Below are 23,289 nucleotides of genomic sequence, written 5' to 3' on the forward strand. Positions count from 1 at the left end.
GGCCTCCCGCGGAGTGAGGAGGGGGCTGGTGGGCCAGGGAGGAGGGGGAATCAGCTCCTCCCCGCCATGCTGGCCTGTCTGTCTCCAGCACTTCACTGTAAAAATAAATGGAAGAAGCACACGCCAGACAGGAAAAAAAAAGGAGGAAAAAAAAAAAAAAAAGCCCCAAACCGCCCCACACAGGGCTCCCTCGGCGGGTTTGGGCCAAGGCCTTGGCCTGGGTTACTCACTGCCGCTTCTCCCAGGGAAGCTGTTGGAGCCAAATTTGCATTTACCACAAACAGAGACAACACAATGTCATAATCCTTCTCCTGTCATTCCCCCTCTCTTCCTCCTCCCACCTCAGACACACACACGCACACGCTAACACAAAATGACGGCTCCCTCGACAGCCTGAATGAGCAGAGCCCTCGATCGGCCTCTTAATTGTCGGCGTTTCTCTCCGGCCCGGCACTCAGTGCCCCTCGCCCAACTTGGAGCGGACCACCCACTGCCCCCTCCTTTGTCCCGAATCACCGCTGACAAATGGCCTGCTGGAGGGGAAGAATAAGCCTTGGAAATAACGGTGGGGGGGGGGGATTGGGGGGGAGCAGCCAGCCCCCACCCCCTGCCACCTCTGCCCCCTCAAGGCTGGGGTCCCGGCCCTAGGATGCTGGCCCGACTGGAGGGGACCGGAGGGGGTGGGCAGTGAGAGTGACTCGGCCCCTGGGACTCTGCCCCGGAGCTCTGGCCTTCACGCCCCTGCCCTGCCTCTGCCGCCCCGGGCTCCCAGAGCAGCGCCCCCCGCCCGCCTCTCTCGCCCCTCCTCTCCCGGCCACCCTCCGGGCCCTGCTCTGAACATCCCCCGCGCTCCCCTCCCGCTATCGCTCTTTATGGCAGTTTCAAAGCTGCAGCCGCCACTCGAGCAGCTGCGGCCTTTGATGGGGGACAAGGCAGTGAAGGCCGCCCGGGAGGCCCCTGCCCGCCCTGCCCTGGCCCGCCCCGCCCCCGCCTGCCCCCCCCGGGAGCCTGGGCCAGGCAGCGCGGGCGCGGCGGAGCGCCCAGCGGGCACGCCTCACACGCCAGAGCAAACTTTCGTGACCGGAGGGAGAGGCACAGCACACACGCCGCCTTTACCTTTGCAGCAGCATCCTTCCGGCCACTTGCTCCAGACCCCTCCAACAGCCCCCGGCCGGCGACAGGCTGGGAGGAAAACAACTCCGGCGCGAGGCTGGGGAGGAAGGGGGCGGGGAGGGGGGGTGGTGGAGGGAAGGGAAACAAGGAGCAGGAGAAGGAAAGGGGGCAGTTTCTCTCGTCTCTCAGCCTCCTCGCGGCGCCTCCTGCCCGAGCCGGCAAGTGAAGTCACAGGGCCGGGGCGGTGACATCAGCTGAGCCTCTGACATCACGGGCCCCTGCCCGATCTCACCTCTGCAGGGTGGAGATGGAGGAGCAGCGGGGAGGAGGGATGGATGGAGGAGGGAGGGGAGCACCGATCCCTCTCCATCGCCCTCAAATGCGGAGAGCGCGTGCCAGCGTTGGGGGGGGGGGTGCGCTGGGGAGGGGCGGGCAGCTCATCTCTGAAGAATTATGTTTTATCTCTATAGATAGGGGAGATTATGTGTCTATTTATAATTGGCCCTTGAGGGAATGGCTTAAAAGGGGCGAACGCCCTCCAAGGCGAGAAGCACAGCTCACCCCACTGTTCTTGGTGCCCAGCAGGTAAAGGCCAGCGTGTCATGAGCAGGTAAAGGTCATGAGCACCTACTATGCGCATGCACAGGAACTCGCACTCAGCCTCTTAGGCGGTGATGGCAAAGGCCTGGTGTGGCTACAGGAGGGGAGGGCCTCCCCAAGGCAGCGCAGCAGGAAAATGAGCTGGGATTTGAGGTCGGGGGCACAGAGGGTGAGAAAGGGCCGGTTCAGTACAGGGGCCCAGAGCTTGAGGGGGGCCAGCCAGGCAGCCCTGGGGCCTCTGGAAGCCTTTCCCCAGCTGCTGGAGCGAGGCATTGGGTTTGATCACTCAGCCTACGCTGCCTGTCCCCTCCACCCCACCCAGGAACAATGGGCTTCCCAGGGGCAGGCAGAGTGCCCCAGATCGCATCTCCAGGGGCAGCAGCAGCAGCAGGCGGCCTGCCCTCGGTGTGCAGCACCAGTTCAGTGGGCTGAGCACCCACTACCACGTGCGGTCCCTGCAGCAGGTGTTCACACCCCCTCTTACTCCGTGGCCGTGCCTAAGAGACACGAAAGCCCCATGTCAAGACGGGGAAACTGAGGCCCAAGGCACAGCGGGACAAAACAAAGACCCAAGCATTTAGTGCCTAGGCGCCAGACCATGGCCAGATTCTTGGCCCTGCAATGCCCTCTGCCCGAGCCGCTGCCTCCACGGCTGTGCAGACCTTCCAGATGCCCACTTCCTTAAAGAAAACTGTGTGCTCGAGCGTCTGCCCTCAGATGAGTGGCCGCACAATCTGCTCTGCTGTGCTCCCTTCAGCTCAAGATCCCAGCCCCGCGGCCCCCCAAAGGCAGCATCATCCTCCTGGCACCATGGGGCGTCTGGGCAGCTGACCACTGGCTGCCCTGACTCAGCTCACAGCTTTGTCCAAGCTCCGGAGCCTGGCATTGGCTGAGGACCTACGAAGCGCCAGGCTCCGGTTATCTCACTTCATCCCTCCCGTGTCCCAGATGTCAGGGGTAGAGGCCAGGAGGCCGGGCTGCTCTCACTGTCTGGAAAGTCATTCCCTTTCTCCCAGGCTTTCCCTGAAGCCCAGAGCGAATGGCTCCACCTCTGTTCTCGGGACTCCAGCCATGCTTTGCACTGGTCCTTTCTCCACCTGGTGGCTCGGCTGGTAAAGAATCCACCTGCAATGCGGGAGACCTGGGTTTGGTCCCTGGGTTGGGAAGATCCCCTGGAGAAGGGCAAGGCTACCCACTCCAGTATTCTGGCCTGGAGAATTCCATGGACTGTACAGTCCATGAGATGGCAAAGAGTCGGACGCGACTGAGCGACTTTCACTCTTTCCCCCACCAGGGCCTGACACGGTGCAGAATCTACACCAGGCACGCAGTGAATTGGCCCTATTCATAGAAAATGTGCACACAAGTGCAAACCTCAGTGAGCAGACCCAGGAGAAACAACTCCATTCAGTCCCCTAAACAAACCACGTTCCCTCTCACCTCCAGGCCTTGGCACCTGTGGTTCCGCTGCTTGGAACACCTCACCCCACCCTCCCCCATTCCCTGGCCACAGGAGGGTCTCCACTGAGACATCACTTCTGCTAGAAGCATTTCCTGAATCCCAAGTCCAAGTGAGATGCGACTTTCCATGTTTATCCCCCGTTGTAGCTCTTACTCTGTCCTGGGAAGCAGCAGGAAGTGATGGAAAGGGGTGGGGCTCCAAGGCAGAGGGCCAGGGTTCAAATCCCGGCTCCCCAGCTCCCTCACTGCGTGACCCTAGACAAGCACTTGACTCCTCTCAGTCTGTTTCCTCCTTTGTGAAGGGGGGCCAAGGACAGCAGTGCTGATGGGAGGGTCTCAGTGCAGTGCAGACCCTCAACAGACCCAGCAAAACCATTCCTCCCAGTTCAGCTGCCTGCCTCGCCAGCCAGGCTGCTACACCAGCCAAGGAGATGGCACTGGTTGGTTCTCTGACCCCTGGTGTGGTGCCTGCACACAGTGGGCACTCAAGAAATATGCACTGAGGATACCAGGCAAGGTTGGTTGACACAATGGCTTTTCATTTGAATTCAGTTCGGCAGTGCCTGGTTTTAAATCTTGGTTCTACCACTTCCTTCCTGTGTGATCATGGGCAAGTTACTTAACTTCTCGGAGTCTCATATGTTCCACCTTAAAATGGGTATAAGACTAGATCCTACCCTATAAGGTTGTTGAGATGACATGAGAGAAGGGATGCAAAATGCTTATTAGCCCAGTGCAAACTCATAGCAGAAGCCAGATCCATGTCGGCTACCATCGTTATTACCAGGCTCCAACACAACCTCCCAGTAATAATAATGGGAAAAAGCAGAAGTAGTGACAGAGACCATTATCCTGGGCTCCAAAATCACTGCAGACGGTGACTGCAGCCATGAAACTAAAAGGATGTTTGCTCCTTGGAAGGAAAGCTATGACAAACCTAGAGAGTGTATTAAAAAGCAAAGACATAACTTTGCTGACAATAGTCCATCTAGTCAAAGCTATGGTTTTTCCAGTAGTCATGGACAGATGTGAGAGTTGGACCATAAACAAGGCTGAGCACCAAAGAATTGATGCTTTTGAGTTGCGGTGCTGGAGAAGACTCTTGAGAATCCCTTGGACTGAAAGGAGATCAAACCAGTCAATCCTAAAGGAAATCAACCCTGAATATTCATTGGAAGGACTGATTCTAAAGTTCTAATACTTTGGCCACCTGAGAACGAAGAACCACCTCATTGGAAAAGACCCTGTTGCTGGGAAAGATTGAGGGCAGAAGGAAAAGGGGGCGACAGGATGAGAAGGTTAGATAGCATCACTGACTCAATGGACATGAATTTAAGCAAACTCTGGGAGATAGTGAAGGACAGAGGAGCCTAGCGTGCTGCAGTCCATGGGGTTGCAAAGAGTCAGACACGACTTAGCGACTAAACAACAACAACAACACAACCTCAGTGAGCCTCACCTTCCCACTCTTGAAGGAATGTAACTAACACTCCTTGGCCAAGTTTCTGAGTGGGTAACTGCAGACAAGGAGGATGAATGAGCTGAGCACAGAGTGGGCGCTTAGTAAATGCAGAATAAATACAGGTTCCCTTCCGTTTCCTCAAACTAGAGAAACACATGGACAGTTACTCAGTAACTTTTCACAAATATGAGTGAGGTGGGATCACAAGTCAGGAGCAACAGCTGCAGAGAAGAGGCTTAGCAGGGAGGGCAACTGGTGGAGGAACCAGGAAAGGCTTCCTGGAGGAGGTGTGTGATCTAGGTCAGGAAGGTGCAGGGAAAGCAGAGAGGTGGGAGTGAATGTATGGACAGAAGAGTTGGGGCACCCACCCCCGCAAAAGCAAAGGATTTCAAAGCAGCATCTCAGAGGGTAGGGGAGATGTTTCCAGTGCCTCTGTTAGGGAACTTGGGGTTTGGTAGCACAGTGGCTGAGCTGGAGGGCTCCATGTGCACGGAGCCTCTGTGCTGGGAATGTTGTCATGGATACAGGCCAACACCACAAACAGCAGAATAACTGAGCTGGGGACAGGGGGACGTGCTGGAATCATCTGCCCCAATCATTCTTCAGATGTAGAAACTGAGGCCCAGAGAGAGGAGAGGACTTGATCAAGGTCACACAGCAGGTCAGCAGCAGAGCTGAGACCTACGCTTAGTCTCCTAGTGGCTAGGTCAGAATTCTTTTACTGACTACAGCAATGAAAAGTTCACGGTACTTATATAGTGGTTACTGTATGCACCTGTGTCTTAGCTTCTTGGGAAGATGAAGTCATTTGAGCCTCACAACTACCCTTGAGTGAGGGACTACCATTACTCCCATTTTTCAGATGAGCGAACTGAGGCCCAGGGAACTCAACTGAGTTGCCTGAAGTCACACTGCTAATAAAGAGCAGAGCCAGGATTCAACCCCAGGCTACAAAGCCCCAGAGTCTGGGTGCTTAACCAGTACACTCAACTCTTCTCAGCATGCGTCCATCCCATCACGCATGCGTGCACCCTTCCATCCAGTCAAGCATACATGCATTCATTCAAGCAGCATTTATTTCAGCGCCTACTGTTCCAGGCACTCAGGAATCAGCAGTGAATGAAAGCCAACCCCACAGAGCCCTGCCCGCCCCTCTGTGACCCCTGCCGCCTTCTACTGCGCCCAGCCATTTCAGCTCGCTAAAAACCGTCTACCTGTAAAGCCTGGTCTCAAACGTAGCCGCTCAAGACCACAGACTGCTGTACTGCTGGGAAACCACAAACCAACCCCCCTTCAAAAGCCATTCTGTCACTTGCTTAGGAAAGGGCAAGTGAAGATGATTGATCCAGTATACATTTCTGGATAGAATGATGAGTTGCATGGAGGACCAAGGCCTCACTGGCGAAAGAAAAAAACTTCCTCAAATCAGATTTAGAAATAGTACGCACGGCTTAAGGCAACAGAGCCAAAAAGTGCAACGGTCATGTTTTGCCACCACAAGAGCTTTCAACAAGTCCAGAACCCTTGGCAGGGACGAAGCAGGTCAGTCACAGGCCCTGGACAGTCTGTCCATAGCTGAGTACTCTTTTGGGGCTCCCAGAAGACCCAGACCTTCTCCTACTTATACCAGAACGCCTGCGTGGTTCCAGGCCCACAACACTGTTCTGCCCCAAAAGGCTGGCATGACTCTCCCACTACCCAGAGGAGGCAACAGACTCAGAAAAAGGAAGACTTTCCCAAAGTCAACACAGACCTGGCTCTCCAAAGACTGTGGTTCCCCCCTCAACATTGCCACTTGAGTGCAGCCTTGGGCAGGCCTTGTGGCTTCTCTGATCCTCCAGTTTCTTTTTCCTTAAAGTGAAGACACTGAGACACAAGAGCAGAAAGCTCCCTGCCAGCCCTGGCGTTTGGTGCTTTCATCTGATGAGGCTGCAAGACTGGGGCCAAGGACAGGAAGAAGGGCCAGGCAGATTTTTCCCCAACCCACATCACCTCCAACATCTTCATCCCACTTCCACTAGGACCCTGAGTCAGCTTGTAAACAGTCCCAGAACAAGAGATCTTAAAACAGAGATCCAATTCAGGGAAGTGAGGTGTTTTATGCCCATTCTACAGATGAGACTACAGATTCAAATCTATAAGAGAAGTACTCTCTCCCTGCCACTGCCTTCCCTCAGCATGCTGAGAGGTTCTGAAACTCCTGTGCCATTTGACCAAGTGAGAGGAACTGAGTGGCTATTGAACTCAGGTTATTAATAGAATTAAGTTGCTGACTTAACTGAGCTGCTGCCATGTCTGACTCTTTGTGACCCTATGGACTGTAGCCCATCAAGCTCATCTATCCATGGGATTCTCCAGGTAAGAATACTGGAGTGGGTTGCCATTTCCTTCCGCAGGGGATCTTCCCAACCAAAGGATCAAACCCATGTCTCTTATGTCTCCTGCATTGACAGGCGGGTTCTTTACCACTAATGCAACCTGGGAAACACATGCATGCATGCATTACTAGTAATCCCCAATATCCGCATAATTTCCATCTCTTGGCTGTGCCAATCTCACAGACTCAGTTTCCTCTTCCATAAAGCAGGAATACTCATCATTATCCTTCCCTGAGATGGCAGGACAGGAATCACACATCCCATTTTGCAGATGAAGAAAGTGAGGCTCAGAGAAGTAGCATTGAGTGCACTGAAGCCACAACTCGAACACGGGTCCCTGACGCTTAATGTAGGAGGCAAAAGAAAGAGAAAAGATCTGGGGTGGGCTGAGATTGCGAACTGAGCACACTTTCATCTGCTGGCAGTCTGCTGATGGTCACAAATGAGGGGTGATTGGCCCGCCCGGGGGCCATCAGGGGCCTGCAGCCTGCCCCGGGCACAGCTGCCACCCTGGCAGACCCCCAAAGAGCCCCCCGAAGAATCTCTGCGCTCTCAAGCTTTTTTTCCCATTCCAAACATGCCAGAGCCCCACGGACCCCGGAGGCTGCTACTTAGCGCCAGATTAATCACACCGAATTCTCCATCCAGATATTGCGTGCAGGCCGAATTCCCACCGCTAATCGCCGTAATATTCTCCTCGGCGTGTGCAGGCGGCCGGGGCGATGTTCCAGGAATATTAATTCTCCACCGCTGGCTCACTCCCGCCACACGCATGCGCCCCCTGCACCGCCAGCTGGTGTTCAGGGATCAGGGGGCCGGGCAGGGGGACCAGAGACCAGCAGGAGGCAGAGCCCAGGTGGGAAGCCCTTCCTGGGGTCTGGGGACCCTGGGTGGGAAGCAGTGGCCCCAAGGCCTGGCTGACAGTTTAACCGGAGCCAGTGCAGGGCTGGAGGTGGCTCACGCCCCGCTTACCCTCTCTCTCCTTCCAGTTTTGTCCCAGAGGCCCCTGTCCCTGGATCTGCAGGAGTCTCAGGGCTCCTGAGAAGTCACACAGTACAAGTCCTCTGATGTCCTCTCAACACAGCAGAGCTTTGAGGAAATGGGCAGCCAGGGACTAGCTAATCCCAGCCAAAAAAAAAAGCACACACACAAAAAGGAGTAAAATCTTTCATCTGCTCAAAATATAAAAACGTGGGCGGCGGAGGGGACTTGGGTGAAAGAAGTTAGGCTCCACTGTACGCCTGTCCGGCCTGGAGGGGACAGGCCTCTGCTGCAGGCAACATGGACCCTTGCCTAGCACATGCAGGGGACCCGCTCTCCACAGTGTGATCATTAGCAGAGGAGCCCGGGAAAGGCTGGTGGGGACAGCGTCTAGCTTCTGGAGGGTCTCTAAGGAAAGCAAGCCCACTGGCTCTGATTGAAGCATATGGGCATATGGACAAGACACTGGCCTGTCCTCAGGGAGTGCCCAGCAATCCAAGAAAAACAGTCCTCCTGAGCACAGGCCCTGGGAGCACCTCCTGCCCACCCCGACCCTGGGACCCCCAGAACAGCGCTGGGAAAAGCCACATACTCAGGGGCTTTGCAAAACACCCTTCTGACCTTTGCTGTTCAGTCGCTAAGCTGTGTCCGACTCTTTGCCACCCCATGGACTGCAACACGCCAGGCTTCCCTGTCCTTCACCATCTCCCGGAGATTGCTCAAACTCATGCCTGTTGAGTCGGTCATGTCATGCCTCTGATCTTATCCTGGTTCAAACTCAGTACCACCAGGGGAAGCAGTTTCGCACGCAGTTCACCGATGAGGAGCCTGATGCGTGGCCAGGTGAAGTGAATGGCCCAGCCAGAGCGGTCCCCAGGCCGACAGAATCCAAAGCCAGTGCCCTCTCCTCTCCAGAGCACAGCCTCACCCCACACCCCAGGGCTTCTCTTCTCAGAAATGACTTTTAAGGTTCTTCCTGCTCCCACAACCTGACCAACAAGCAAAAGCATTTACTGAGCACCTACTGTGTACCAGGCCCAAGGATCCAGAAATGCATAAGGTTGTATTGTTCAAGGAGCTCACCATCGGGTGGGAGGAGAGAAAAGTAAACCAGTGACCATGTTCCAGCCTGAGCGGGAATGGGGCCTTCCCCTATGGGCTTGGGGGTTAGGGAGGCCTTCCCGGGAGAGGAGGAGGAGGAGGCAATCCTAGAGGAGAAAGTGGGGGTGGGGGAGGGATCCCTACACTGGTGTTTCTGGACCAGAGCAGACCGATAAGGCTGAGAGTGATTTCTGTGAGTGGTTCAGTGAAGGCAGCCTCAGCGCACCGGATCAGATGAGAGCAGGAAGGACGTGGCTGCCGGTCGGACGGTGTGCTGGGCAGGGCAGGGTCCTGGGCCCCAGTGTGGGTCCAGGTGAGCTGAGCCAGCCCCTGGCCACGTAAGGGCAGGGCCCTGAGCTACAGAGGGCTGAGGAAGGGGCCTCTTGACCCCAGGTCTCCTGACTCCTGGTCCAGGGATCTGACTGGGAGGCGGGCCTCTAAGAACACCCCCAAAGATGGGTCCAGCCTAACAGAGTGAGCAAAAGTGGGTGGTATGAGGGTTGGGGCTCAACCCAATTCCTTTCTGGCACTAAGAGATTAACAAGAGAATCAAGGTTTAAACCACAGAGGTGGGAGTTCCCTGGTGAATTCCAGAGGTTGGGACTCTGCGCCTTCACTGCTAAGGGCCTGGGTTCAGTCCCTGGTCGGGGAGCTAGGATCCGACAGATGGTGAAGGGCAGCCAAAACAAAACCCACAGAGGTGAGGGATGGAGTCCAAGCCCCTGGCCTCTCCCACAGCCGCCAGCTCCTGTCCAGCCCAAGGGACACCAGTTGCCCCCCATCCCCCGTCGGGTGCCCAGTGCCTCTCACGCTGCCTCTCGTATCGGCCTCATGCACGAAAGAGAACCAAGGGGCCTCTCACTGGTTTCTCAATGCGGACACGCCGCTGGGAGACAAAGCGCAGGTGGACATAAACACGCACGGGCCTCACACGTGCCGGGCTCTATGCCATTGATCACAGGGTGGCATCCGAGGAGGGAGCTCACCCAGGTCCCGCTGGCAGCAGGAGGGAGCATTGCACGGCTCTTACGCTTGGGCCTGGGTGTTCAGTGTCCCATCCCTCAGGCCCACTGTTCCCAATCAGAACAGGCTCACAGAGGCCAGGATGGAGCAAAAGGACAGCTTCTCACTCTGTTCCTGCCCTCACCGTCGCCAAGCACCAGTCCTGTGCCTCGGACTCACTCTTGAGAAACGCAAGGCAGGACAGAGACTTAGCTGAGACCCAACAGATACTCTGAGAGACTTGGTGGGGGGAAGCCAAGGCCCAGCCCTGCCCCCAAGTAACATCCCAGCCTGTTAACTATAACCGAGGTGTGCCACAGGACCCCAGGAAAGTAGATAGCAAGTTACCCTGGGAAAATCCCTGAAGGCTTCCTGGAGAAGGGGGCATTTCACAGCAACCTAGAGGGCAAGGAAACCTGTGTGAGCTGCAAAGCTCCACACACATAAGACACGGGGCCTCATAACTTCAAGGGAGACTGGGTCCAGTTTCAGTTATCCGACCTGACCTCCCTCCCAACCCCATTCCAGGCCAGCCCTTCCCATTGCCTGTACTCCTATCTTCCGCCTCCAGGTACCTTATGACTGCGGCTAGTCCCTGTGAAAGGAAAGTCCAGCTGAATGGCTAATGTGACCAGGAGGCACAGACACGCACTTGGTGTGCCCTCGGGCTCCGGTCCCACACACCATCTCCCCTTTGGCACTGCCCACCACGAGGGGCAGGGCCTGGGTGTCAGGCATTCGCTGAGTCAGGCTCTGGGCTGTCTGTCCCTAGACCCAGCCCTGGAGCAAGGCAGAGGACAGGGCACGAAGCCTGGATGAGCCGGGAGCCCAGTCAGTCCCCCACAGGAGCCCTCTTGGTCAGGCCCAGGCTCCTGGAGGAGGCTGACAAGTACCATTCCTGAGCCCCAACCCAGAGAGCCAACAGTATCAAGCGCTGGCCCTGGCTCTTCCAACCAGGGGAAGACCGGGGTCTGGGCTCAGCCTCCCCACTCCTGAGACTGAGCAAACCACCTCTCGGCTCCAAGCCTTAGTCTGTCCATCTGGAACATGGATTGGCCACACCTATCTCGCAAGGTTATTGTGAAGACTCTGATGAGTGATCGAGTGATCATTATCTCAAAGTAACAAACAGCAGAGGTAAAATGCTGGCTCCTCCCCCAGGGCTGGGCATTTAAAGAGACCCAGGCAAATAAAAGCAGGGCCTCTCCTGGACAGGGGAATTCACACTGGCCTCCTTCATGGCTCATAACAGCCCAGAAACGGAGAAACTACTCTTCTAATTGTACGGGTGGGAAACTCGGGGCAGGCAGGTGAGGGGCTCACCCAAGGTCAAGGAGCGCCAAGTTCCCAGGTGTTCCATGCCTGACCCTTTTAAGTGGACGCTTTCAGGCAAAGAGGTGGCAGAGAGGCCAGGGGCACCAAAAACCAGCCCACTAAACTCCAGCTAAGAGGCTTAGTTGGCCCCAAACCCTGAACCCTAGCTCAGGAAGAAGACCCCCACTGCCAGCCTCCCCAAGCCTGCAGCCCTCCTGGACTCTGGCGTGGTGGGTGGGTGGGGGCTTGCTTTGAAAGCCAGGAGCTTTTCAGCCCTAGGATGGAAGCCAGGAAGGGGCTGGGAAGTGGGGAACAACCCCGCAGGATGAGCCTCCCGGTGGGGAACCACCCCCTGCCAGCACCCTGCCCTCCGAGCCTGCAGTGCGGTACATTAAGGGAGCTCAAGGCGCAGGCAGGCACCTGCCAATCTCAGCCCACGGCCCCCGCCCCGGCCCCCCTCTCCCGGAGGACAGATAATTCTCTCGCTCTCCCAGCCTGACAAAATAACTAATGCTAACTCAATAAAGTCCCCCTTGAAGGTTTTTAATTACCAGACTGTGCCGAAGACTAAAGACTCCGGGAGCGGGAGGGAGGCCAGGGGGAGGAGGTTGATGGAGGTCGGAGGGGCGGAGGCAGGAAGCAACTCCCCTTCCAGCTCGGGGAAGCGGGCAGGGCCAGGCCAGCTGCTGTCCAGGGTGCTGGGCTGGGCGGTCACAAGGATTTTTAGGAGTCATATTCGCAACAGCGGCCACTGATGGAGACAAGGCTAGTTACCTAGCAGGGACTTGACAGAGATACTGCTCTAAGCCTCACAGCTGACCGCAAGGTAGCTGCTCATGTCCCCACTGTACAGATGAGGACAAGGAGGCTGGGGGGGGGGGATGGAGAGGGGGGCAGGCAGCGGTGTGCTGTGGTCACACAGCCAAGCCAGGATTGTCCAGCTATACTTGGCAACAGGCAGAGTGCCTCGCTGCCGGCAGAAGGAAACTCAACCCAGGGATGCGGTTGGAGGGCACAGGAATAACCCTCAGGGAAGGTCGAATGATATGCCGTGGCGTCTATGCAATAAGATGGGCTGGGCTGGGGACCCAGATAGCAGAGCCAGGAGCTGGCTGGCTACAGGCTCTGCCCGAGGGCACCCAAGCAGAACCTAAAGGTTGGGGCAGAACATGATGTCATGGGGCAAAGGGGGCGGGGCTCAGACACTCCCATGATGAACCCCCACGGCCACCCAGGGAGATGATGAAGGGAGGGGAAGGCACCCCAGGAGAAGGGGTGGTATGTGAGCCACGCCCCCCCATCCCTGGCCTGAGCACTTCCTCTCTGAAAGACAGTAACACCTGACGGGACCTGCATGGCTGCCTCTGCTCCAGAACACCCCCAAGCCCCTCCCTGCCCCGCCCTGAAGGCACCCAACCACCCACTCCTCTCTCCGGAGCCAGGGGCTTTCCTTCCCTCTTGCCTGAGCCTGTTTCCACCTCACAGTTCCCTCCCCTGGCACAGTCTACCCTGATATCTTTACCCCAAAGGTCACAGCCCAAAGGATCCCTCCTTGGGTAAGCCTTCCTCGGGACTCCGTACCTCAGCCTTCTTGCTCACAGGCCCCCCCAGAAGCTGCTGGCAGAAATGCCGTGCAGCCTCCAAAGGTCCCCACCCCACACCCAACCCCTCCCCTGGGCAGTCTTCCCAGGTCCCAAGGTGGTGACCAGCTCCCCACTCGGTACAGGGTGCTTGGGCATCAGTGAGGTGGAGACGCTGAAGCCGTCATGCTGGGTTCGAATTCTGCCTTAGCAGCTTATGAGGCATATGAACTTCTCTGAACCTCAGTTTCCTCCTCTATAAAATGAGCCCCTTATTTGTAGACGACTTAGTGCCCAGTGAGTGTGTGGTGTTGCTTAGAATTAATGTCACCTTCAGCCCATCCTCCCGCAGCCAGGTCTCTCCTAACTGGACGCTGCACCCTTTGGCCTCGGCACAGGCCCTGGACACGTGCGTATCAGGGGCACCACTTCGATGTCTGCCCCTGGGAGACAGGCCACGGAGGTCCAACTGGCTCCTTTTCCCAGATGAGGACGTGGAGGCTGCGGGAGGCTTGCCGCTATGCCGTGGACCCACTGCCCGCCTCTGCTCTTTTCGCTGCTGCTTCTGAGAATTTGCTCTCCCCAGCTCTTCAGAGGCACCAACTTGGGGGGCGGTGCCGAGAGCCAGCGCAGCTGTGCCTGGCTCCCGAGGGCTGCGAGCGGGCGGCTGGAGGCCCCAACGCCCAGCCCTGCCTCAAGCCTCCTGGCTGGGATCACAGCCCTGTAGCATTCGAGCTGCTGCCCACCAGCCGGCCCCCTGGCATCGGGCCCGGGATGCCAGCCAGCCGGGAGAGGAGGCAGCTTGGCAGGCAGCCAGCTCACGGTGCCTGAGCTGTCAGCCAGGAGGCAGGCTCGGCAGGGCTGAGACCCCCTGCCTCTGAACGGGGCCCCCGGCCAGGCTACAGGACAGGGCCAAGCTTCTCATCACCACAGCTACAAGGGGGGCCTGAGGGCACCCGCTCCATGCTGGGCTCAGGGACGTAATGTTGCCGGTGGGGACCCAGGAGGACTCATTCCCATGTACTCAGCTTAGCTTTCCACTACCGTGTAAGGAGCACGTGGAACGGAGGGAATTTTCAAGTCAAATAATAATAAAAACAGCAACCACCACAGCTGACATTTAGCAAGCACTTACTCCGTGCCAGGTGTTTTATGTGTGACTGCACTGATTCCTCCCAAAGGGAGATGCTATTATTATCCCCTCTCTACAGACGTGGCAGCTGAGCTCAGAGAGGTGTAGCAACTCACCCGGAACCGCACAGCAAGCTTGGGAGTACTCAGAATCTGAATGCAGCCTTTAGAACCTATGCCTCAACCTCTCCACCGCACTGGCTCAGGCAGAGCTAGGTGTCCACACTGGACAGTCCAGCTGGGTGGCCTTTGGCAAGGAGGCCACCCATCTGCAAAATGGGTATCCTCAGGAAAGACCGCACTGTAGAGCTGACTGGGGGCTGAAGAGAGAATTGGGCTTGGCCGAGGACATGTTCCCTAAATATGGCTGGGGGGCTGTCACATTCATGGAGCAGCTGAACAAGGAGTGAGCCCCGGGATAAGGAGCCCGTCTCATCAGAGTCTCTGCCAGCCTGCCTCCATCCCCGCCCCCAACAGCCTCCTGGGCACCCCCCACGGGCACGGCTGAGCTAGAAGGAGTCGATGCTGGGAAGGGGCAGTTCCCGGGGCCAACCATGAAAGCCCAGCAAGCCACAACTTTGAGGACTGGCCCCAGAAGCTCCTCTCTGAACCTGCCTCTCCGCACTCCAGAAGGTAGGCTCGGGAAAACCTGGCCAGAGAGCAAAGAGCCACCGGGCTGAAACAGATGTGCGCAGACACTCCCCTCTGCCCAGATTCTCCGCCCTCCCAGCAGCTAGGGACTATCAGGCAGGGCCCTCCATTCCTGGTCAGGGTCTCACAGGAAGGGCGCCGAGCAGTCAGTGGTGAGCGTGTGCCAGGCTCAGCGCTGCCCACTGAGGCGCACAGGCTACTACTCAGCCCAGCTGCTCACATCTGTACAAAGTGCTGGGGCTTGTTTTTTTTTTTTTTTTTTTTTAATTAACATTTCTCTTCTCGATCAATTCAAAACAATCCCAATGGAGAGACCATATTGCCATCGTCCCCATTTCCCACTTGCCCAGAGAGGGACACTGCCCTACCCAAGGCCACATAGCTGACCAGGCTGCAAACCTGGCACACCTATTACTAGATGCCCTAACCCAGGGAGGGCCAAGCCCTGCGGTGGACAGCCACGGCTTTGCTCCCAGAGCAACTCCTTTGAGAGGCTGAGGGGAGCAGAGGAAGGACTGAGGGCCCTCTGGATGGGCAGGGAGCACTGTGAGGGAGGACCCTCCAGATGGGCAAGGAGCATTATGAGGGACGACCCTCCGGATGGGCAGGGAGCACTGTGAGGGACGACCCTCCGGATGGGCAGGGAGCACTGTGAGGGAGGACCCTCTGGATGGGCAGGGAGCACTGTGAGGGAGGACCCTCTGGATGGAAAGGGGTCTTCTGGAGACAGGGTAGGTAAGGACCCAGCTGACAGCGGCTGGGGACGTCCAGTGGGCACCCCAAGGCAGGAGTCAGCCCCAGCGCCACTGACTGAGGCCTCAAGGGAAGCCACGCAGTGCCAGGAGCACTCCCGGTGGCTCTGCAGTTGGAGAGCTGCTGAGAATCGGTGGGAGTCCCCATGGCATCACAGGAGCCCAACCTGTGCCCTCCTGCCAGACACCCAGGCAGCGGAAGGCACCCTGATCCGGGAGGGGGTCGGGGAGGCAGAGGAGGTCTGGGCTCCAGCTCAGCTGTGCGACTGTGTGAGTCTGGGCACCTCTCAGAGCCTGGGCTCCTCCCCCATGCACTGGTGGGGCAGGACGGCTGACCCCCTTGCCGCCCTAGGACGCACCAGGCACGCAGTAGGCCTACTGGCCCGCTGGCACAATTACAGTCTTTGCCCTAATTCCTTCAGCTCGACAGTTGCCCGTCATGGACACGCCTGCCAGGGGGACAGATTTAACCACAGAAAGTAGAGCAGGGCCAGGCCAAAGCCTGGGGGCCAGCGGGGGGCGTCCCTGGCCACCAGCACACATTGCCCTTCTCAGACCAGCCTGGGACCGGCCAGCCCAGCACCTGGACCCCGTTCCTGTGTCAGCCAGCCCAGAGGAGGCCTTGGCTGGAGTGTTCTCAGCCTCAGTGGCTGTGGACCAGGGCATGGGGTGGCGAAGAACCCGGGCGCAGGGGGTGGAATCGCAGACACCGAGGTTTCTACCCCACTCCCTGCCCCCTCTGGAAGGGGAGGAAAATGGAGGTTCTACAAGGCCACCAGGCAAATCTGAATATGGGCCCTGGGGACTCAGCCTTTAGAAGGCTTGGGAGAGACAGGAAGGGGTGGTGGGGGGTCCCAGGGACATCTACTAGGCAGGAGGTGATGCAGAGTCCTTCCTAAACTCTCCCCTTCCCTCCCTTCAGCCCCCTCTGGGTGGTCACAGCCTCCCACCTGCACCCCCTCTGCTCTCTGCACTGCCCACCCCTACCGTCCTTGTCTTACTCCCCCACCACCAAACCCCTCTCCCAGTCCATTCCCTCCCCTCCCCCCATCCTGCCAGTGGGCTTCCAAAGTCCCAGGCCCCAGTTTCCCCCCAGGACAAAAAAGGTTGCAGCCCCCCACCCCCCCAACTGGGCAGCTTTGGCCTCGAGACCTCATGAATAAAGGATGCTGGCAGTGGCAGGTCACTCACTCAGGTGCAGGTAGGACTGGGGCAGAAGGCAGAGGGCAGAGGCGGGCGGTGGTTGGGGGGTCACTCCTCCACAGTGGCCACAACCCCGGCTTGTCAGGGCTGCTTCTCCCTGTCCTCAGCCAGCAAGGTGCTAACCCCTCTAACACCTCTCCCCACAGGCAGCCCCCTCCCCAAAACTAACCTCCCGTGGGGGTGACCTGGCCAGGCATGTAATGCCAGGAATGAAAGCAATTAGCAGGCACCTGGAGGAGGCGGGGTGGGAAAGAGAGAACAGCAGAGGAGAGGAAGTGGAGGGCAAGGGGGAGGAGGGAGGAGAAGGGAGGAAGGGGAGGAGAGAGAGGGGAGGAGGAAGTAAGGGAGGGGGGAGGAGGGGAGAAGAGAGAAAGGGGGAGGGGGAAGGGGGAAGGGAGGGGGAAGCGGGAGGGGAGGAGAGAATGGAGGGGAAGTAGGGGGAGGGGAGGGGAGGGGGAGGGGAGAATGCAGGGGAAGGAGGGGGAGGGGCGGGGAGGGGAGGGGGAGGGGCGTCTGAAATCCCGCAACATCAAAGCCTTCCCCGCCGCAGAGCTCAGTCACGTGCGCGGCCTCGTTCCTTCGCTGGGAGAAGCCGCTGGGCCCGGGGCTGCTGAAGGAATTTTAAAACGAGGCAGGCTGCCTGGAATATTGGGGGGGCGCGGGGGGGGGGGGGCAGGCAGAGAGCTTTGTCTGGAGGCAGGTTTTGAAACCTGTCTCTCCGAGGAGAGTGGCAGGGCGGATGGGGGCCTGTGGTCAGCCGCCGGGCAGGTGGCCAAGAGTCAGGACCACCCAGTGATGCCGGGGGCCCTGGCTGGTGGGAGGCTTGTGGCCAGGCCAGCCCAGTGAGCCAGAGGCGCAGGAAACCTGGGCTTTTTACGGGAATGCTTCCTCTTTTTAATACTGGAGGTGGCGGGGAGGGAGAGAGAAGAGCACACGGGCCAAAGAGGGCCTCTGCTCACCTGGTCCAGGACTCTGGGATGCTGGCCTCCAAACCCCATTTATCACAGTAAGGACACGAGAGGGCAGATGCCTGCTCAAGGGCAGGCAGCCAGGCCCGCCTGAGGGTCCCAGAGGGCTCCCCAAGGGGCCGGCACGACTGTGGCCGACGGGCAGGGGATCGGGTCATAACCCCGCCGCATTCAGCTCGGGGCCAGGGCGCCCACCTTGTCTCACCGAGGCCTCCCCACCGCCGTGGGGCCTGCTCCCCATGCCCACCTCTCACATTCTGTCCTGACCCATCCGGAGAAGTCCTTCAACTTCCTGAAGGTCCCAGGCTCAGCTGCATTCTTATGAATTCACTCAGCTGTTCGCTGTGCGGTCTACTCCCCCCACAAATAGGGCCCGACCGGGGACTCCGGTTGGGACAGAAAGGCTGAGCCTCCAAGGAGGAGGCAGCAGCTAACCCAGCAGAGAGGTGAGCAGGGTCAGCGGGTGGGGGTGGGGGTGATCCCCAAAGGCAGGCCCAGGGCAGGGGACAGAGAATTCCAGGCAGAAGGTGTGCGTTGTGGGTAGGTTGGTGTGTGTGTGTGTGTGTAACCAGGTGTGTGTGTGTGTGTCTCCTGGGGACACTGGGAGCCGCTGAGGTGTCTGAGCAACAGAGGGGCAGCTGAGACCTTCGCTCTGGGGTCTCAGGACGCCACTCTGCAGCCGTCTGTCCCTCCCTGTGTTCCCTGCACAAGGATTCACTGCGCACTGACGCTGGGCCAAGGCCCCGGGGCAGGCAGACAGGTGCCAGCCCTCGGGTGATGGGGGAGGCTGATGTGAACACCACGGGGTGAGAGGGGCCGGGACTGGGCGGGCCAGATCCCTTGGGAGTCCCCCCTGCTGGGGGAAGGCCAAGGAAACAGCAGGGGCCCGGGCACAGAGAGGAGGCAAAGTGAGGCTTTCCTAAGTAAGAAAAGTGGCTCAGCAGACCCAGGTGTGGGCAGGAGCCTGGCCGAAGGGCACGGAGCTTCCCGACTTTGTCCCAAGGGCGATGGGGGAAGCAAGGGTGGGAACAAGACGACTGATGCTGATGGGGCTGCGTGCCCGTGCCTTGGCTCTGGGAAGGCCATCCCCAGGTGGGAGGGAGGACTCCTATTCTATCTGCGGAACCCGGGCGGATGGGCAGCTGCTCCTGCGGAAGACTTCATTTCCAGCCAAGAAGGAACCTCCAGGGCAGGGAGCCCTTTGGCTGGACAGCCACACAGGCCGGTGTGAGCAAGACTCAGACAGACAGCCCCCTTCTCCCCCCACGCTCCCCAGACAGCTAGATGAGCTCCGGCAAGGCCCTCAACCTGAGCGCCCTGGAGAGGAGCTACTGGGGAACTCGACCCCGCAGGGCACTGACCCCTGACCCCTGACCCCAGAGCCAGCATCAGAGGAGCAGCCAAGGGGACAGTGGGGAAGGGGCCAGGCTTGGGGGAGGTGGAGGGCATCCCTCACTGAGCAGGCTTCCCTGAATCCACTTGCAACGCAGGAGACCAGGGTTCGATCCCTCAGTCAGGAAGATTCCCTGGAGGAGGGCACGGCAACCCACTCCAGTATTCTTGCCTGGAGAATCCCATGGACAGAGGAGCCTGGCGAGCTATAGTCCATGGGGTCATGAAGAGTCAGACACGACTGAGTGACTAACATTTTTTCCTCAATGAGCAGGAGCCTGATGCCATCAATAACACCATGAGGTCTTATGAGCCTTGCTCTCCAAACGAGAAAACTGCAGAGTTAGGACTGGACTGAGGCTGGCAGAGAAAACAGTCAGAGTCTCCGAAAGGGACATGGACTGGGCAGATGGGTCCCAGCAGAGGGGCTGCTCTGGGACAAAGCCTAGGATCTCTGGGGAGAGTGTCCAGAAATGGGGCGGCTTTCTCCTCAATCCTGGACTGTCCACGGTCAGCGGAAGTGGGGGCAGAGAAGGTGGAGGGGAAACCACCCAGGCGGCTTGCCTTCCTTACTCATACTTCCATTCATCCACCACGTACCCAGGAGACCGATCTCTATCCTCAAGGAGCTCCCACCCCAACCTGCCAGCCACCAACGACTGCCCCCCGCCTTTTACAGATGAAGAAACCAAGGCAAGGAGAAGATACTTTACCAAGGTCACCAGCCAGTGAGAGGCAGAGCCCAGCACCGGCCCTCTGTTCCCTAGTCCTTCGTTAATGGGATTCTTGGATGTCTCGTGTTGGAGGTGGGGGCAGGAAGAAGGAGAGGAAAAAGGGAGAAAAGAAGCTGGCACTGTTGGTGGCCCTGCCCCAGACAGGCTCTCTGGGGACACGTCCCCAGCATCGTCATCGTGCAGGGCACAGAACCCCCTCCTGCCGGGCAACTCTGGAGTGACTTCTTCACTGGTTGCCCCCCACCACTGGCCCGAGTTGGGGCCCCATGCGGCTGAGCCCCAGCCTCCAGCCCTGCGCGCTGTAGGAGGTTCTGAAACACTGCAGTGCATTGTCCATGGAAACCACCATGTGCCAGGTCCCATCACACGTTCTCTCTCTGTCCCCCAGACAGCTAGATGAGCTCCAGCTAGTCCCTCAACCTGAGCCCCTTGGGGAGAAGCTACTGGGGAACTTGACCTCGCAGGGCACTGACCCCTGACCCCTAACCCCGGAGGCAGCATCAGAGGAGCAGCTATGGCTAACACCCCATCCTAGGAGGTGGTGGGTGGGCAGTGTACAATTCATCCCATTGTACAGAGGAGGAAACAGAGGCCAGAGAGGTCCAGCCCCTCCCCTCGGTCATGGAGAAATGGTGACTTACTGGGCAGAGACCCAAGCACTCCGCATTTGTACTCACGTCACTTTTACCACAACCCCTCAGGCAGCTGTGACAGTGGCCCCGTTTTCCGGGCGAGGACCTGGATGTGCAGAGAATTTAGGTAACTTGCCTGATAGGCGGGAGGGACACTGGGTTTCGATCCCAGGCTGCCTGGCCCCGGTCCACACCACGAACTGCCTTCTCCCCACTCCCAGCCTCCTGGCGAGGAAGGAAGTGGGGGGTTTCAAACCCTGGCTAGTCTGTGCCCTTTCCAGATGTTCACAGAGGGGACCCTCAGGGATGGTGGGGTAGGGGGGTGACCAGTGGATGGGAGTCTGGATGGCACAGCTCTGAACTGGCTCAGGCCAAAGGGAGGAGGAGGAAGAGGAACGGAAGGGGAGCACATTGGGGAAAGGAGAGGGGCGGGGGAGAAAAGAGAAGCAAAGGGGGTGAGGGAGGAGAGGAAGAAGACAAAGGAGGGGGCGGGAAGGAAGGGAGAAGGTGAAGGGGGGCACTCTTAGGAGCCACATTCCAGCCTGCTGGGACCAAGGCCCCAGCCCTTTCTGTGCCAGGGAAAGTCTGCCCCGTCCCCCTGCCACTGGAACATCAAAGCTGGGTTCCCAGCCAGCGCCAACGTAGCGTCCTTTGAGGTTTGGCAGAGATGGGGCCATATTTCAGGCTGATACAAAGCAGGCTGCACCCACCCCCTCCTGCCCAAGATCCCCATCTGGGTTGTCTACTTAATACCCCATTATGGGAGAAAATATACAGTCAGCTCCTGCCGGCCTCAGCTGCCCCACTCCTCCTTCCCTCAGAAAAGATCAAAGCTGCGCTAGATTCCTGCCCAGAAATTCCGTAACCCGGAACACAAGACTGTTGGGGAGAGACAGGTAGAGCCCAAAGCAGGGGTGACTCAGGAAGTGGGGAGGCCGGGCAGACGCAGGTGGAACCTGGCTTCCAGGTGGGCGCTGGGGTGGCTGGCTCAGGAGCTCGGCAGGGAGAGATCGCCCTGGACTTGGGGAGGGGAGAGCGTCACATCTCACCCTGGGTCCCGGGGGTCTCCTTGGCCAGCACCACCCCACACTGCTCCACCCAGCCCCTCCATCGCACCATCCTTGGCTGACAAAGCCTGTTACCTTTATGGCCATGATGCCCTCTGAGATCTTTCCCGGTCCCACTGCAAAGCCCTGGGGACAAGTGACAGCTACGGGTCAATCTGTATCTACTGTAACCAGCACAGCACGGCCCGGGCCGGCCTCAGGCCAGGCCTGTGCCAGGTGGGCACTCGGACGAACACTTTGATCTCAGAGCCACGCTGTGAGGCAGCACCTCCTTTCATAGCTGGGGAAACTGAGGCACGGGACTTGGGTGACTGGCCTAGGCTCATCAGGTGACCAGGAGGGCAAGCTGCAGCTCCGGACTGCCCAGCGTCCTCTCCTCCTTATCTAGGCACACGATTTCCCTTGGCCACCACACCCTCACTTGGTGATCTTGGAGGGATACAAACCGAGCATCGGGTTCCCACGACAGGGGAGCTGACAGCCACGTCCTTTACGGTGGGGGCGGGCACCGCACCCTCTTCCAGGCTGAGTCCCTGGAGTCACCAGCTCACCCGATCCTAGCTTCTACCAGCGGCCCCATGCCCTAGGCTTTGTCTCCGTGGCTGGTTCCTTTTCCAAACCAAGGAAGTAAGTTCAGAGAGGTTCACAGACCTATGGAAGATGCGCAGCTCCCGGGGCGCTCTGGGCACACAATAAACTCTCTCCCCGGTCACCCCGTGGGAGGGTGGGACTGTTAGGGCACACCTTCTGGGTCATGAAACACAACTGCAGTCAATGTCAGCCTGTCTGTTCCAGTGCTGCCTCCTGGGCCCGAAGGCTGTGGGTGAGATTTAGTTAATGAGTTGGGCCAGTTCCCTAACTCATACTAGGGAGTGGCTGACTCCTTCCTCTTGATGAGGACTGCACCCCTGCTCCTGTATCTCCCTCCTCTCGTCTAGTTTGGGGGCATCCCACCCCCTCATCCCACAGCACTCTTCCTGCTCTTCCTATGTCCCCCTCCCAGACACACTCCACACTGGCCACCCCATCAACCTCTCATACTGCACATCAAACCAGGCCCCTCTCAGCTCCCAAGGGAGACCCGACTCCTTGCCTGGGAGGGACACCCGATCTGCCCTTCAGTCCCTGCCATCATTTCCCCAGCAGCTGTTTAACCGTCCTCTATGGGATGAATGGGTGGATGAAGTCCTGTTCCCTTGGCACAGGCTGTTCCAGAACTGGGGGATCTGTCCCCCCGACCCCATCCATCCTTCCAGATCCTGGCCTCCCCATTCTCTGCCCTCCATCCCTTTGGTCTGACAATGACCCTTGGCCAGGTGTCATCAATGGCGTGTCATCACGTCCCCATGGCTGGGGGTGGGGGTGTCTCTGAGGACCGTGTGGTGTCCGCCCTTCCTTTACCTGCCCATGTCCCTCCCTGCACCTCAGAGGAGCTCAAAAGAGCCTCTCGAGAGGGATGTGCAAGGCACGGGCCACCCCACGTTCACCCCATCAGCAATCAACCACAGAGACAGGGGTGCCCCCGGGGGACCCCTGGCCCCTCATGGTCCACCAGGAAGCCGGCCCTGGTGGGTCTCCATGTCCAACTCCCTGCTTCACTGGCGGTGGAAACAGCAAGCACAGGGCGAACCAAGCCATTTTCCAGACCGAGCGGGGCTCGGCAAGTCGATCCAAACACAGAGCAAACCTCTGGCCTCTGCAAGGGGGCACGGCAGACTCCGTGAGCAAGAGTGGCTGCTGCGACCCTCACAGCCACCCCCCACCTCG

General features: G+C 58.5%; 1 protein-coding gene across 6 annotated transcripts in view; it reads right to left on the minus strand.

The window, feature by feature from the left end:
• Positions 1-23,289, minus strand: part of TCF20 (transcription factor 20) — a 194,528-nt gene that overhangs the window by 109,092 nt on the left and 62,147 nt on the right. Inside the window, exon 1 of one of the 6 annotated variants that reach the window (XM_060413608.1) lies at positions 1,117-1,195. The exons of the other annotated variants lie outside the window; for them this stretch is intronic. The gene's annotated coding sequence lies outside the window, so the exon portion shown is untranslated. Of the gene's footprint in view, positions 1-1,116; positions 1,196-23,289 lie in introns of those variants that run through there. 6 annotated transcript variants of the gene reach the window in all.

Source organism: Ovis aries, chromosome 3 (assembly GCF_016772045.2).
Source record: "Ovis aries strain OAR_USU_Benz2616 breed Rambouillet chromosome 3, ARS-UI_Ramb_v3.0, whole genome shotgun sequence".
In the NCBI taxonomy this organism is placed as follows: Eukaryota; Metazoa; Chordata; class Mammalia; order Artiodactyla; family Bovidae; genus Ovis; species Ovis aries.